The 13,703-nt window shown below is 41.3% G+C and overlaps 1 long non-coding RNA gene across 1 annotated transcript in view; it reads left to right on the top strand.

Moving 5' to 3' along the window:
- The window catches only part of LOC112605010, an 82,314-nt gene that overhangs the window by 53,313 nt on the left and 15,298 nt on the right, over positions 1-13,703 (top strand). The window contains exons 2-3 of the long non-coding RNA XR_003115330.1: positions 11,203-11,348; positions 12,404-12,606. This is a non-coding gene — a long non-coding RNA (uncharacterized LOC112605010). The remainder of the gene's footprint in view (positions 1-11,202; positions 11,349-12,403; positions 12,607-13,703) is intronic.

Here is a 13,703-nt window from a genome sequence, read left to right as displayed (position 1 = left end):
TAGTCTGAAAAAATACTAGGTATGACTTTTGATGTTTAGGAGAATTTTTGAGACTTATTTTGTGGCACAACATATGGTCTATCCTGGAGACTGTTCCATGTGCTGATGAGAAGCATGTGTATTCTGCAACTGTTGAATAAATGTTATGTAGATGTCTGTTAGGTCCATTTGGTTTAAAGTACAGTTTAAATCCAACATTTCTTGGTTGATTTTCTGTCAAGATCATCTGTCTAATGCTGAGAGTGGAGTGTTGAAGTCCCCAACTATTATTGTATTAGAATCTATCTCCCCCTTTAGATCTGATAAGATTTGCTTTCTATATCTGGGTGCTCTGGTATTGGGAGCATATATATTTAGAATTATTAAATCCTCTTGTTGAATTAATCTCTTTATCATTATATAGATGACCTTCTTTATTTCTTTTTACTATTTTTGACTTAAAGTCTTTTTTATCTGATGTAGGTATAGCTATGCCTGCCTGGTTTTGGTTTCTATTTGCATGAAATACCACTTTCCATCCTTTCACTTTCAGACTATATGTGTCTTTACAGGTGAAGTGAGTTTCTTATAGCGTATAGTTGGGTCATGCCTTTTACAATTTTAATCCATTCAGCCAGCTTGTATCTTTTTGGTAGAATATCTTATGCTTTTACATTCAAGGTTATTGTTGCTATTTGAGGACTTATTTCTGTCATTTTGTTGTTTTCTGGCTGTTTTGTATAACCTTTGTTCCTTTCTCTCATTGTTTATCAATTTGATTTGGTGTTTTTTTGTGTGTGGTGGTAACATTTGAATTCTTTCTCTTCCTCATTTGTATGTTTGTTCTACCAGTGAGTTTTATACTTCTGTGTGCTTTCATGATGGTAGATATTGTTCTTCTGCTTCCAGGTGATGGACTCCCTTGAATATTTCTTGTAGGGCTGGTCTATGATTTCCCTCAGTTTTGCTTGTCTGGAAAATATGTTATTTCTTCTTTATTTTTGAAGGAAAACTTTGCTGAGTATAGTATTCTTAGCTACTAATGTTTTTCCTTCAGCACTTTGAATATATCATCCCATTCTCTCCTAGGCTTTTACTGAGCAATACACTCTTATATGTAACTAGATGCTCTGCTCTTGCTGCTTTTAGAATTCTTCCTTTGTCTTTGAGTTTTTGACAATTGACTATAATGTGCTTTGGAGAAGACCTTTTTGGGTTGTCTCTATGTGGGATTCCATGAACTTCCTATATCTGGATGTCTAAATTTCTTGATAGACTTAGAAAGTTTTCAGGTATTGTTTTGTTAAATAGGTTTTCTGAGCCTTTGTCCATCTCTTCTCCCTGAGAAAATCCCAAAACATGAATATTTGGTCAGTTTATAGTGTTGCTTCATATATCAGTACTCTTTCTTCATTCTCTTTTATTCTCCCTCCACTTTTTTATTTGGCAGGGAAGGGGTCTGATTGGATTGTTTCAAAAGACCTGTCTTCAAGATCAGAAATTCTTTCTTCTACTTGATCTAGTCTATTTTTGAAGCTCTTAATTGTATTTTTTATTTCATTCATTGAATTCTTCTAGGATTTCTGTTTGGTTCTTTTTTATATCTATCTCTTTGATGAATTTCTTATTCATATCCTGAGTTGTTTTCTGCTTTCTTTGTACTATTTATCTGTGTTTTTTTGTATCTCACTGAGCTTCTCTAATATCATTATTTTGAATTCTTTTCTAGGCATTTTATAAATTTCTTTTTCACTGGAATCTGTTGCTGGAGAATTATTGTGTTCCTTTGGAAGTGTCATATTTCCTTGCTGTTTCTGTTTCCTGTGTTGTTACATTGATATCTGTGCATCTGGTGTAATAATAATTTCTTCCAATTTTTTGAATTGGCTTTCATGGGGAAGACTCTTTCCTATAGATGTATCGCTGGTGTTGGTTGGGTAGAGTACATTAGCTTTGGTTCTGGGTGCATGCAGGTGTGTATTCTCTGTATGATTTCTTTGGCTGTAAACAGTGTCAGTGACGTCTGTGATTTTCTCAGTGACTTAGGCTGTGGTTGTTAGCAGAGGCCATGGTGAGGCTTTGCTGGAGACTGAGGTGCCAGGTAGGCCAGCTCTCAGGCATACCTGAGTAGTGACAGTAGTGGACCAAATGTGCCTGTCCTTGAGTTCCCAGGTAGTATACATGGACACCACTGTTAGTGGGCCCAAGTGAGCTGATTCTTGAGCTTTCAGACAGCGTATTCAGCTGCCATTAGTGGCAGTGGTGAGCCAGGCAGATGGGAAAGTCCTGCGTCCCCTGGGCAGCACGTGATGGCAATAATGGTGGTGGAACAATCCTGACATTCCCAGGTGGAAGGTGCTGGTGTTAGTAGTGGCAGCAATGGGCTGGGTGGGCCAGTCTCTAAGGCCCCAGGTAGCATGTGTGAGTTGGTGCCAGCAGTGGTGGCAGGCTGGGTGGGCCCATCCTCAGGCCCTAGGAGGAGTGCACAGATCCCCGCAGTGGTGGATGGGGTGAGATGATTCCCAGGTCCCCAGGAAGTATGCTTGGGCACTGAGAGGGGTGGTGCCAACTGGGATGGGCCTGTCCCCAGGCCTACATGGGTGCAGGCTGTAATGGGCAGGGTAGGGAAATGCCCCCATCCCCAGGCAAAGTGCTTGGATGGTGGCAGCGGATGGGGAGAGCCTGTCCTCAGGGTATGTATAAGTGTGCTGCAGCCCTGCTGCTGGGGGTTGGGGTTGCTGTCAGTGGCAGTGCCCCCAGGCAGGTGACTCTCAGGTGCTGGAGAGCATGACATTCAGTTCCCTTTGTCCTGGGGTAGCCTCCCCAGTGAGCTGCAAAGTGCAGGACACTAGGTGTGCTAGAGTGTTGGTGCCCCTGTCATACTGCTGGGTCCAGCTGGCTTCGTGCCACTGCAGTCCTCTGGGTGGATGTAGGACGATGTCAGTGGGGCTCTAGGGACGTGAAGACACAGCAGCTATTGGACCCCAGGACAGGATGCAGTCTGATGGGGTCTGGGCTTTCAAAATGGTGCTGTGCTGCAGCTGTTTGGTCTTAGGGGTGTATGAACTCACCCACCATAAGCTCCCTCTCTGAAGTAATGCCACTGCATGGATTCCAGGCAGCTCCATATACTGGACTCAAGGCCTGCAATGAGTCTTTATTGAAACACACTATGTGCCTAGTCTCAAGGTAGGCACCGTAGAAAGGAAAAAAGCAGAGGCAGGAATGGTAGGAAAGGGCCCACACTGTGGATTTCAGTCCTACACCCTGCTCATCCCTCCCTGCACAAGCTCTCACTGAGGCGTAAGCTCTTGCCTAACTGCATTCACTGTAGTATAGCCCCCGGAGTGACACCAGTCACATGGACAGCCCTTGTTTTCAGCAAGAACAAGTTATCAAGATTGAGCTAGCAAATCTTCAGGGAAGACAACCTGGTCCTAACTTCTGTCATAACATTTTTCTTTGGTGATAAAGCATCGCTGGGTTTGCTGAAAGCTCATTCAGTGTTGCTAACACTCAAGCACTCAGGCATTTCTCAGGTCCAAGCAGAGGATTAGGGTGGGGAGTAGGCAGGCAGTTCTTGGCCAATTAGCGCAGAGGCACAGCTGTGCTGTTGAAGTCTATGCTCCCTACACTGTATCTTACAAGTAGAGGTGTATTAGAATACTATGCATAAAATTGTAGATTCTGGAGTCAGACTGCCCTGAGTTCATTTATAGGCTCTGCCATTTGCTGGCTATGTGACCTGGGCGAGCCTCAATTTTTAAGCTATTAGTAAAGTGATACTTTGCTTCCTGCTTAACTTGGATATAGTCCAATTTATCTTATTTTCTTTTGCAGATTGTGTTTTTGGTTTTGTATCTAAGAAATATGGCCCAAGGTGTCTTAGTCCAATTTGGGTTGCTATAACAGTATACATGAGATTGGGTAATTTATAAAGAAGAGAAATTTACTTCTTATAGTTCTAGAGACTGGGAAGTCCAAGATCAAGGCAACAACAGGTTTGGTGTCTGGTGAAGGCCTGGTTTCCACTTCCAAGATGGTGCCTTGAACACTGTATTCTCCAGAGAAAGGAACATTGTTGCTCACATGGAAGAAGAGTGGAAAAGCAAAGGGAGAGAACCTACCCCCAAAGGCCCTTTTCAAGAGGCATTAAACCCATCTATGAGGGTGGAGCCCTTGTGGCCTAATCACCTCTCAAAGGCCCACCAATACCATTACATTGTCAATAAATTTCAATCTGAGATTTGAAGGGAATATACATTAAAACCGTAACACAAGGTCACAAACAATTTATCCTATATTTCATGCTAGATATTGTAGAGTCTAAGGTTTATATTTAGGTCTGTGATCTATTTTTAGTTTTGAATATGCTACAAGGTAAGGAGGGTAGTGAGAGGTTCCTCCTCTCTCTTTTTGTCTTTTTCCTCCCTTTCATCTTTTTCTTTTTTTTTTTTTTTTGAGTATATGAACATGTAATTGTTTCAGTACCATTTATTGAAACGGACATTCTTTCTTCATTGAATTCCCCTGCACCTTTGTTGAAAGCCAATCAACAGTATATTTATGGATCTATTTTGGGACCCCCTATTCCGTTCTACTGATCTACACATCTGTTCTTTGGTCAAGAAGACTATCAACTTTGTCTTTCTTTATAAAAAATGTATTGGTAATCCTAGGTCATTGGTACTTTCATATACATTTTATAATGGACTTATTAATTGTTACAAAGAGAGCCTACTAAAATTTCACATAGAATCTATAGACAAATTTGGGGAGAACTGACATCTTGACAACATGGAGTCTTGTAATCTGTGAACACAGTATATTTCTCCATACATTTATGTCTTCAACTTATTTCAGCAATATTTTGTCACTTTCAGTGTATAGGTCTTGCACATCTTTTGTTAAATTTATTCCTAAGTATTTTTGTCATTTTTGTAAATTAATGGTTTTCAATTTCATTTTCTAAGTTTTTGCTGCAAACTAATAAAATATAAAATCAAATTTTATATATTCACTGTGTAACATGTGATCTTGCTAAATTCATTCATTAGTTCTAATTGTAGTTTTGTAGATTCTTTAGAATTGTTTGCACAAAAAAATTATCGCCTGCAAATAGACACAATTTTACTTCTGTCTTTCTGATCTTTAAAAGCTTTATTTCTTTTTCTTGCCTTAGTGTAATGGCTGGGACTGATAGTACAATGTTGCATAGAAGTTGTAAGAGTGGGCATCCTTGCCTTGTTTCCAGACTTGCTAGGAAACCATTCCATATTTCATCATTAAAGATGCCCTTTATCAGGTTGAAGAAGTTCTTTTCTGTGCTAGATTGCTGAGAGTTTTTAATTGTGAACATATATTAAATGTTGTCAAATACTTTTTCTGCATCTATTGAAATAATTGTATGGTTTTTCTACTTTATTCTCTTAATGGGGTATATTATATTAATTTTTTGAATATTAAACCAACCTTGTATTCCCAGGATAAGTCTCCCTTGCTCATGATGTTTTATTCCTTTTAATATATTGTTGGATATAATCTGCTGATATTTTGTTATAAATTTTAGCATCTATGTTCATGAGGGATGTTGGCCTGTAGAGTTCCCTTTTGCAATGTCTTTGTCATTAGAGTTTTGCTGGTACCATAAACCAAATTGGGAGGTGTACCCTGTCCTCCTCTAGTTTTTAAAAGTTTGTGAAAGTTTGATATTATCTCTTCTTTAAATGTTTGATAAAATTTATCAGTGAATTACCCGGGCCTATAATTCAGATTCTCTATTTCATCTTGTGTAAATTTTGATGATTTATATTTACATAAATTTGTCCATTTCAACTATTTTGCAGAAATTATTAGTATAAAGTTCCTTAAACTATTCTTATATTCTCTTTTTAACATTTTAATGTCTGTGATTTCTGTGGTGATAAGTCCTCTTTCATTCCTGATATTAGTAATTTTTGTTCTCCATTTTTCTTACAAAGTCTGACAAAATTTAGCAGGTTTTATATTCTTTACAAAGAACTAACTTTAGGGTTTACTCATTTTTTTAATTGCTTATCTGTTTCTTATTACATTGACTTCTGCTCTTTATTATTTTCTTTGTTTTACTTACTTTGGTTTACTTTGGATTTGAGGTGGAATTTTAAATCACTGGATTTAAACTTTTCTTCTTTTCTAATGTAAGAATTCAAAGCCATAAAACTCCCTCTAATCACTGTTTTAGTTTATGTTGTAGTTTCCCTATCATTAAGTTTTAAATATTTTATCATTTCTCTATGATTTCTTCTTTCACCTATGGATTATTTAGAAGTGCAATATATTTATTTGGATTTGTCCTAGATAACTTGTTTTAATTGTCCTAGATAACTTATTTTAATTGATTCCTAATTTAATTACATTGTGATCAGAGGATCTATCCTACTATTATTTCAATCCTATAATTTATTTTAGGATTTGTCTTATAGCCTGGGATATGGTCCTTGTTGGTGAGTATGTACAGCTGGAAAAAATGTGTATTCTCCAGTTGCTGGGTATAGTGTTCTATAGACATCAATTAGGCTGGGATGTTGATATGGCTGCTCAGATTCCCTATGACTTTACTGAATTTTTTGTCCTGCTTTCTACCAATTGCAGAGAGAGTATTCAAATACCCCACAATAATTGTAAAATGTTCTATTTCTTCTTTTATTCTGTCAAGATTTGCTTTATGTATCTTGAGGATCTATTGTTAGGCACATATGCATTTATGATTACGTCTTCCTTATTAATTGACTCTGTTTTTAAAGTTCATCTCCTCTAGTCAGCACAGAGTTGGATCTTGCTTTTTAAAGAACAGTCTATTCTGGTAATCTCTGCCCTTTAATTGGGATATTTTGTCCACTACCATTTAATGTAATCATTAATATAATTGTTAATAGACTGCATTTCTTTTTTGCTGTCCACTTTGTTTTTAGTTCCTCTGTTCCCCCTTTCCTACCTTTTTAAATTGTTTGAATACATTTTATAATTTTGTTTTAACTTATTTGTTAGATTTTTAATCTATCACATTGGATTCGTTTTTAAATGGCTGATCTGATTATCACACAAACATCCTTCTGTTTTCACAGTATATTTAGTTAATATTGCATTTCTTTACGTAAAATGTAGAAACCTTGAAACAGTGTAAGTCCATATACCACTCCCTCACCACCACTGATAGTCCATAGTCATTTGAGTCATGGCCCCATAAGTGATGGGTCATTTTTCTCTGGGTACTTGGAAGATTTTCTCTTTATCTTTGGTTTTCAGGAAGTTAATTATGATGTGCCTAGATAGGATTTTATTCAAAATTATCCTGTTTGGAATTCACTGTGCTTTTGGATCTATAATTTATGTCTTTCAACAAATTTGGAAGTTTTTCAGCCAGTATGTTCTCAGATATATTTTCTGCCCCATTATCTTTGTTATCTACATCTGGGACTGTAATTAACTGCATATGGAACATTTGGATATTGTCCCACATGTCCCTGAAGCTTGTTCATTTTTTCAACTTTTTTTCCCTCTTGTCTTTAGATAATTTCTATTGATCAATCTTCCAGCTCACACACTCAGCCATTCATTAGGAGAGTGGACTTATATTCTACCAGGCCTGTTTTCTGTTTAAATTTGAGGCCACAGCTTAGGTGTTAAAGTACAATAGAAGTTTATTATGCTAAGATTTAAGAGTTTAATAGAAGTTAAAAGTTTTAATTTAAGAGTTTAATAGAAGTTAAATTTTTAAAACTATTTAAAAGTGTAATGGAAATATAAAGTACAATAGAAGTTTATAATGATAAGATTCATTAATATTAACCATGTAATAACATGATTTCAAATAACATGATTCAAAATCTATCCTCACCTTGACTCCTCTTTAAAGAAAAGGCTGAGATTTGGCAATGAGTTTGTAACTAGGAGCTAGGGATCTGGTTAGGAGCTAGACACTCAAGCAGAGTATACAACATGGTGTGAGCAGGTGCAAAACTCTAGACATGAACAAAGCACCATGGGAGCACAGAGGTGCACTTTGTTGCCACTACCCCAGGGAGTCAGGGAAAGCCTTCAGAGAGTCGGTATTTTATTAGACAATTTAGATAGCAAGAAAAGCCAGGCTTTGCCAAAAAGAAAGAAGGACACTCTAGGTAGAAGGGCTCTGGGAAAGGCCTGTCATGGTTTGGGAAGAGGGAGAAAAGGGAAGGACATGATGCTCATGTACCCCAAAAGGGCAGTGATGGTGTAGGAGGCCAGAAGAATAGCCTGTGTCAGGCTGCCCTGCACTGAAGACTAAGCAGAGAAGAAGTATGTTCTTGTTGCATCATATGAAGGTTCTGATGGTGAGGAGTAGTGCTCCTCCTTTATCCTGTGAAGAATAAAATAAGCTCTTTGTTCTCAAAGAACTCTCAAACTGCCTTAAAAAAACCAAATCAATATATGTGAAACAAAAAGAAGCAGAACACTCACCATCATTCCAATTCTGGCCACCATCTCTCACTTTGGCTGCAATACCCTCTGAAGGGCCTCCCTGTTATTACCTTTGCCCGCCTCCAGTTCATTTCCATATTTGCAGAAAATCACCTTCTTAAGACATAAATCAGAATATGCCCATCCATGGTTAAAATCCATTCAGTGGCTTCCCACTACATGTAGGATGTTCTGTGTCCGTGCCACTGCCCAACCTCACTCGTCACACTTAGTCACAACAGCCTTCTGGCTGATCCCAGTCAGGCCACACTCTCATGGGCATTAGAGCTTCATGTTGCCTATGGCATCTGTCACTGTTGCCACTTTCCTCCCAGCTCTGCATGGGGCTGGCTCCTTCTCTGCCTTTAGATCTAGCATAACTCTTCTCCTCAGACAAACCTTCCCATTAAAGCCCATTCTAATGCTCAATGTATTCCATTCAAAGCATTAACAATTTGTGGCCCTTTCATTTATTTGTTTACCTGATTCATGTCTACCTCCCTTACTGGGATTTAAATGACAATGGCAAGAACTTTGTCTGTCTTGTTCTTCATTAAATCCCCAATGCCTAGTATAATGCCCAGAATATAGTACTCAACAAATACATGTGAATAAATGGTTAAAACTCAATGCTAAGGTGGTGTTATCTACTCTGTGTGTCACAGAGAAGGGAAATGACTGGGGGTAAAGGATCAAAGCCGGGAGAGAAAATCCTATTTGAAGCAGGTGGCCCTACTTGCCACATGATCTTGCTATGGGTTTTGTAGCTCCTTAGGGAGAGGGAGTAGCTTTGCCTGTTAAAATGATGCTTTGGGTAGACATCCACCTCTCCTGTTTCCCAGGCACACTCTGTTATGCACAATTCAGGATTCCACACTCTCTAGAAGGCCCCTTGATTGCAAGTTCATTCTACCTTCCCCTCTTCTTGCTTCTAAGCCACGGGATCATTTTGAAGAACTTGCATGCTCCATCTACAACCCAACTCCTGGGAGAGGAAACCAATTCTGTTTCCTGGGAGTTTACTTCTTACTCTTGAAGACAAGAATAAGAGAAAAGATGTCATTCTTGAATCACTGAGTTGCTGTCTTTAAAAAACCGTTGCTATTTGTAAAACTGGAATACATTTTTTGAGCTCTCCTGTCTGAAACCCAGGCTGAGAAATGTAATTAGAAAATGCACACTTACCAAGAGTTGGAAGCCTGGGAGAGTGCCTTCATCCATCCATCCAGTGCACTGGATAGGGAGAGACATAAACAGAGCACGTGGTATTGGCGTGCACTTTTATTGAGTGAGATGTGATGTTCAGAAAGTCTACAGCACATACGTACCCGAGTGGAAATTCCTTCAGTAACGGTGCATTAAACAATCCAGCCCTCTCTTCCCACATACCCCCACCCCCACCCGAGCCTTTGCTCTTTCTTACACATGGTTTTAGAAGAGCATCTCTCCATGGCTGGGTCAGAGTAGGGTGTCACCTTCTTGAACCCCTCAGGGAATGTTTGCAGTGTATTGCTATTTTCTCTGCTGGGTGCACTTGTGGTAACACCACAGAGGCCCACTCTACCCTGCTGCCTCCTTGGTTTGCAGGGCTCATGTTAGACGCCAAGTCTTAGAATATTAAAATATGACCAACTCCTTCCTCCTTCCTTCTGCCCTCCTTTCTCTTCTCCAAGCAAGTGCTTATCTACAATCTATTGGTAAAGGGTTACTCCCTGGAATGGTGAATTTCTCTTTCTGAATGTGTTCTCCCTGCCTCGGGTTCCCTGGGTCTTTGGCATGAAGAGTACGTGTCAAGGGCAGATCAAGGCAGCTGGGGTCAGAGGCAGCCGTGCCCGTCCAGCGAATTTTCAAGCTGCCTGGCTTTGTGCCTGGTGGGTCTCCGAGCAGTTTAGATGACAATATGGGTAGCCCCAGAAAGCACTGGCAGTGGTCTTGCAAGGGGCAACAGAGCTCTGGAGGCCCTTCTGAAGCAGGCCAGGAAGCCCTCCTTAGGTCTCACACTGGACAGTAGTGACAGAGGCAGAACCATCACTGAGTCAATGTCACAAAGGTCTGCTACTGCACATCAGTGTAGTTACAAGACTTAAAAATGAACGTGCAGGGAAAGAGCCCCCTCTGTGCCTATCTGCCTCCCACTCCCCACCTCCCACTGTGCAAATGATCCGATGATGCTGATACGGTTTGGCTCTGTGTCCCCTCCCAAATCCCATCTTGTCGCTCCCATAATTCCCATGTTTCTGGGAGGGACCCGATGGGAGATAAATGAATCATGGGGGCGGGTCTTTCCTGTGCTGTTCTCGTGATAGTGAGTAAGTCTCACAAGATCTGATGGTTTTAAAAAGGAAGTTTCCCTACACAAGCTCTCTTCTCTTGTCTGCCACCATGTGAGGGCATGACTTTCACCTTCCGCCATGACTGTGAGACCTGCCCCAGCCACATGGAACTGTAAGTTTATTAAACCTCTTAAATTGCCCAGTCTCGGGTAGACTTTATCAGCAGCATGAGAACGAACTAATACAGATGCCTCTCTGAAATTTTAGAGGTTTGTATACTTGCTAGGAAAGTTAGAAAAAACAACCAATCTTCCCTTTCCAGATTCTTCCTCTGAGTGGACTGCATGAGGAAATGTCTGTAAGAAATTGTGGGTAGATAGCTCAGACAGAAAAAAAAAAAAATGCACTTTAAATTGACAAATCAGTCCAAACCACGAAGGTTATAACTCTTTTTTTTTTTTTTCCTTTCCAGAAGAACAGTAAAACAGACTTGTTACTGGCAGCCCATTAGTGCTCAGGAGAGGCGGTCTCCAGCATGACATCAGCCGGCCGCTCGACCCAAATCTAGTATTTCACCAGAGAGCCTTGCGCTGCCGGCTTTCCAACTGTGTGGAAGACGTACATGGGGGAGAGGGAAGAAGGCATAAATAAGATACAGACTAGAGACTTTTTGATGTGTTTAGCACATTTTTGTGATTTCCTTTAATACGATAGGCCTTGCATAATCCCCCATTAGGAGAACAAAAGACAAGCCTGAGATGGGATGGAGAGTGGGTGGAGAGGGGGATCCATGCCATAAAAAGTTCACTTTGACTAATTAGCATTTTTAATCCAAATACTTAAAAGGGGAGGTGAATTGGGAAGAGAAGAATGAATGCCACAGCCGAGTGACTGCAGATATAAAAAGTCCCTTCATTAATTCGGTTGTTTTTTAATTCCTAATTGAACTTAAATAAAGAGGACCTAGAGGCAGCTGTTTCTAATATCGAGTCCCCACCGCACATGAAAGACGCATTTATTCCTGCAGCAGCCTCCCTACCCTTGGGTGTTATCAGCTGAACATGTTTTGAACCTACCTAATGCATTTGAGGTAGCTTGGGTTTATTTTTCTTTCAATAAAATAAATGGTTTTGTAATTAAATTTCTGCACTGCCTGTGCTTAATGGTTACATTGACAAGTGCTAATGTATGGCAAGAGAATGAGTTTGAAATGAAACATGCTGTTTTCGAATCTGCAAGCAATTTTGCAGTGGGGCAATCAAACCCCTCATGCCAGCGAAACATTTTCATTAATCTGCTCACTCCGCCCCTGCCCACTCCGGCCGGGCGAGGACACTTTTTAGCTTCCCCTTTGCGCAACCCCCACCCTTGCCTTTTTCTAAACACACACACTCACGCACACACGCGCGCGCGCACACACAAATAGCATGAAGCGAGCCGTTGTTTGAAACCATTTTGTGGTCCCTGGCTGGCGGGCCTGTGGAAATTCGCTGACTTTACACCGTGAAATGTTGCAGCTGTCTCTCTTCTCCAAAAGGAAGGCCGGCCTCCATGTTTCAATCCCTGGCAGCGAGTCAATAAGAAAATCTGTCCTTCTGTTTTCCTTTTCTTTTTTTTTTTTTAACTTTCCTCCCCCCTTAGCTAAATTTATTTTTGAATAAATCTTCTCATAGAAAATAGCGAACAGCTATTACATATCTGGACTCGGTCTGCGTAAACCACTTCAAGCCACAGCAAAGGAGGCGAACTTCCAGCCTTGAGCCTGTAGAAGGTTCATGAATGGAAACCTGGATGGGTGGGTTGTGGTCTTGGCTGGCTCCACTTCTGCCCACAGCCCAGGAAGGGGGCCCTGTGTCTCCTGCTCAGGGTTGCACAGGTACAGACGGGGGACACAAGACTCTTGGCTCTTTCTCTGCCCCTTCCCTGGAAGCCTGCGTTTCATCTGACCGCTAGAAGGATGGCTTCCCAGGGTGGCGGCTGGCTGGAGCCTGCGAGGCCCCCTCATCAAAGGCCAAGAAGTGGGTACGAGGCCCGGAGCTGACTGGGGCATGGGGAGATGGAGAGCAGCAGGGGAGCCTCTGGTTCCATGGCTGCCCACAAGGTGTGCGACTCAGCATTTTCTCCCTAGGCTGGGGGAGGAGAGCCAGAGGGCTGACCACATGAGTGCTGACTCACCCGTGGGACGGGCCAGAATCACAGGCTGTCCTCCCCTCCGCATGGCTCCCTCTTGCTGCTTTTAGGATGGTATTTAGGGGAAGGGCTTCTGTGTGGTCCCGGCCTCCCTGAATTTATTGCAGGGCAAGATAAAGGAGAGAGACAGTTGCTTATGGCATTCAAGGAGCAGGAGGAAGGATCTCAGTCCCTCAGAATTCCCCTGCCCATTTCCGAAGTCCTGAATTGCCTTTCCTAGGAGACGATGCCTTTCATTTTATCATTCAAAAAGAAGCTTGGATGCAGAAGTCCTTGGGAAGCAGACATAGGGACTGAGATCTCCACTTAGGTGTACATGACGGGCAAAGCAAAGCCCATCATGAGAGGGAGAAAGAAAAAGAACTTGGATTAGCTGGTGTGTTAGTCTGTTCTTGCACTGCTATAAGGAAATACCTGAGACTGGGTAATTTATAAAGAAAAGAGGTTTAATTGACTCATGGTTCTGCAGGCTGTACGGAAAGCAGCAGCTTCTGCCTCTGGGGAGACCTCAGGAAGTTTCCAATCATGTCAAAAGGTGAAGGGGGAGTGAGGCTTCTACATGGTGGGAGCGGGAGCAAGACAGAGTGAGCGGGGAGGTGCTGGACGCTTTTAAACAGCCAAATCTTGTGAGAACTCACTCACTATCATGAGAACAGCACCAAGAGGATGGTGCTAAACCCTCGTGAGGAAGCCGCCCCCATGATCCAATCACCTCCCGCCAGGCCCCAGCTCCAACACTGGGGATTACAATTTGACATGAGATTTGGTGGGGACACAGATCCA

Source organism: Theropithecus gelada, chromosome 13 (assembly GCF_003255815.1).
Source record: "Theropithecus gelada isolate Dixy chromosome 13, Tgel_1.0, whole genome shotgun sequence".
Taxonomy (NCBI): Eukaryota; Metazoa; Chordata; class Mammalia; order Primates; family Cercopithecidae; genus Theropithecus; species Theropithecus gelada.
The sequence above is the reverse complement of the archived record's forward strand: the minus strand, read 5'-3'. Positions and strand labels throughout refer to the sequence as shown.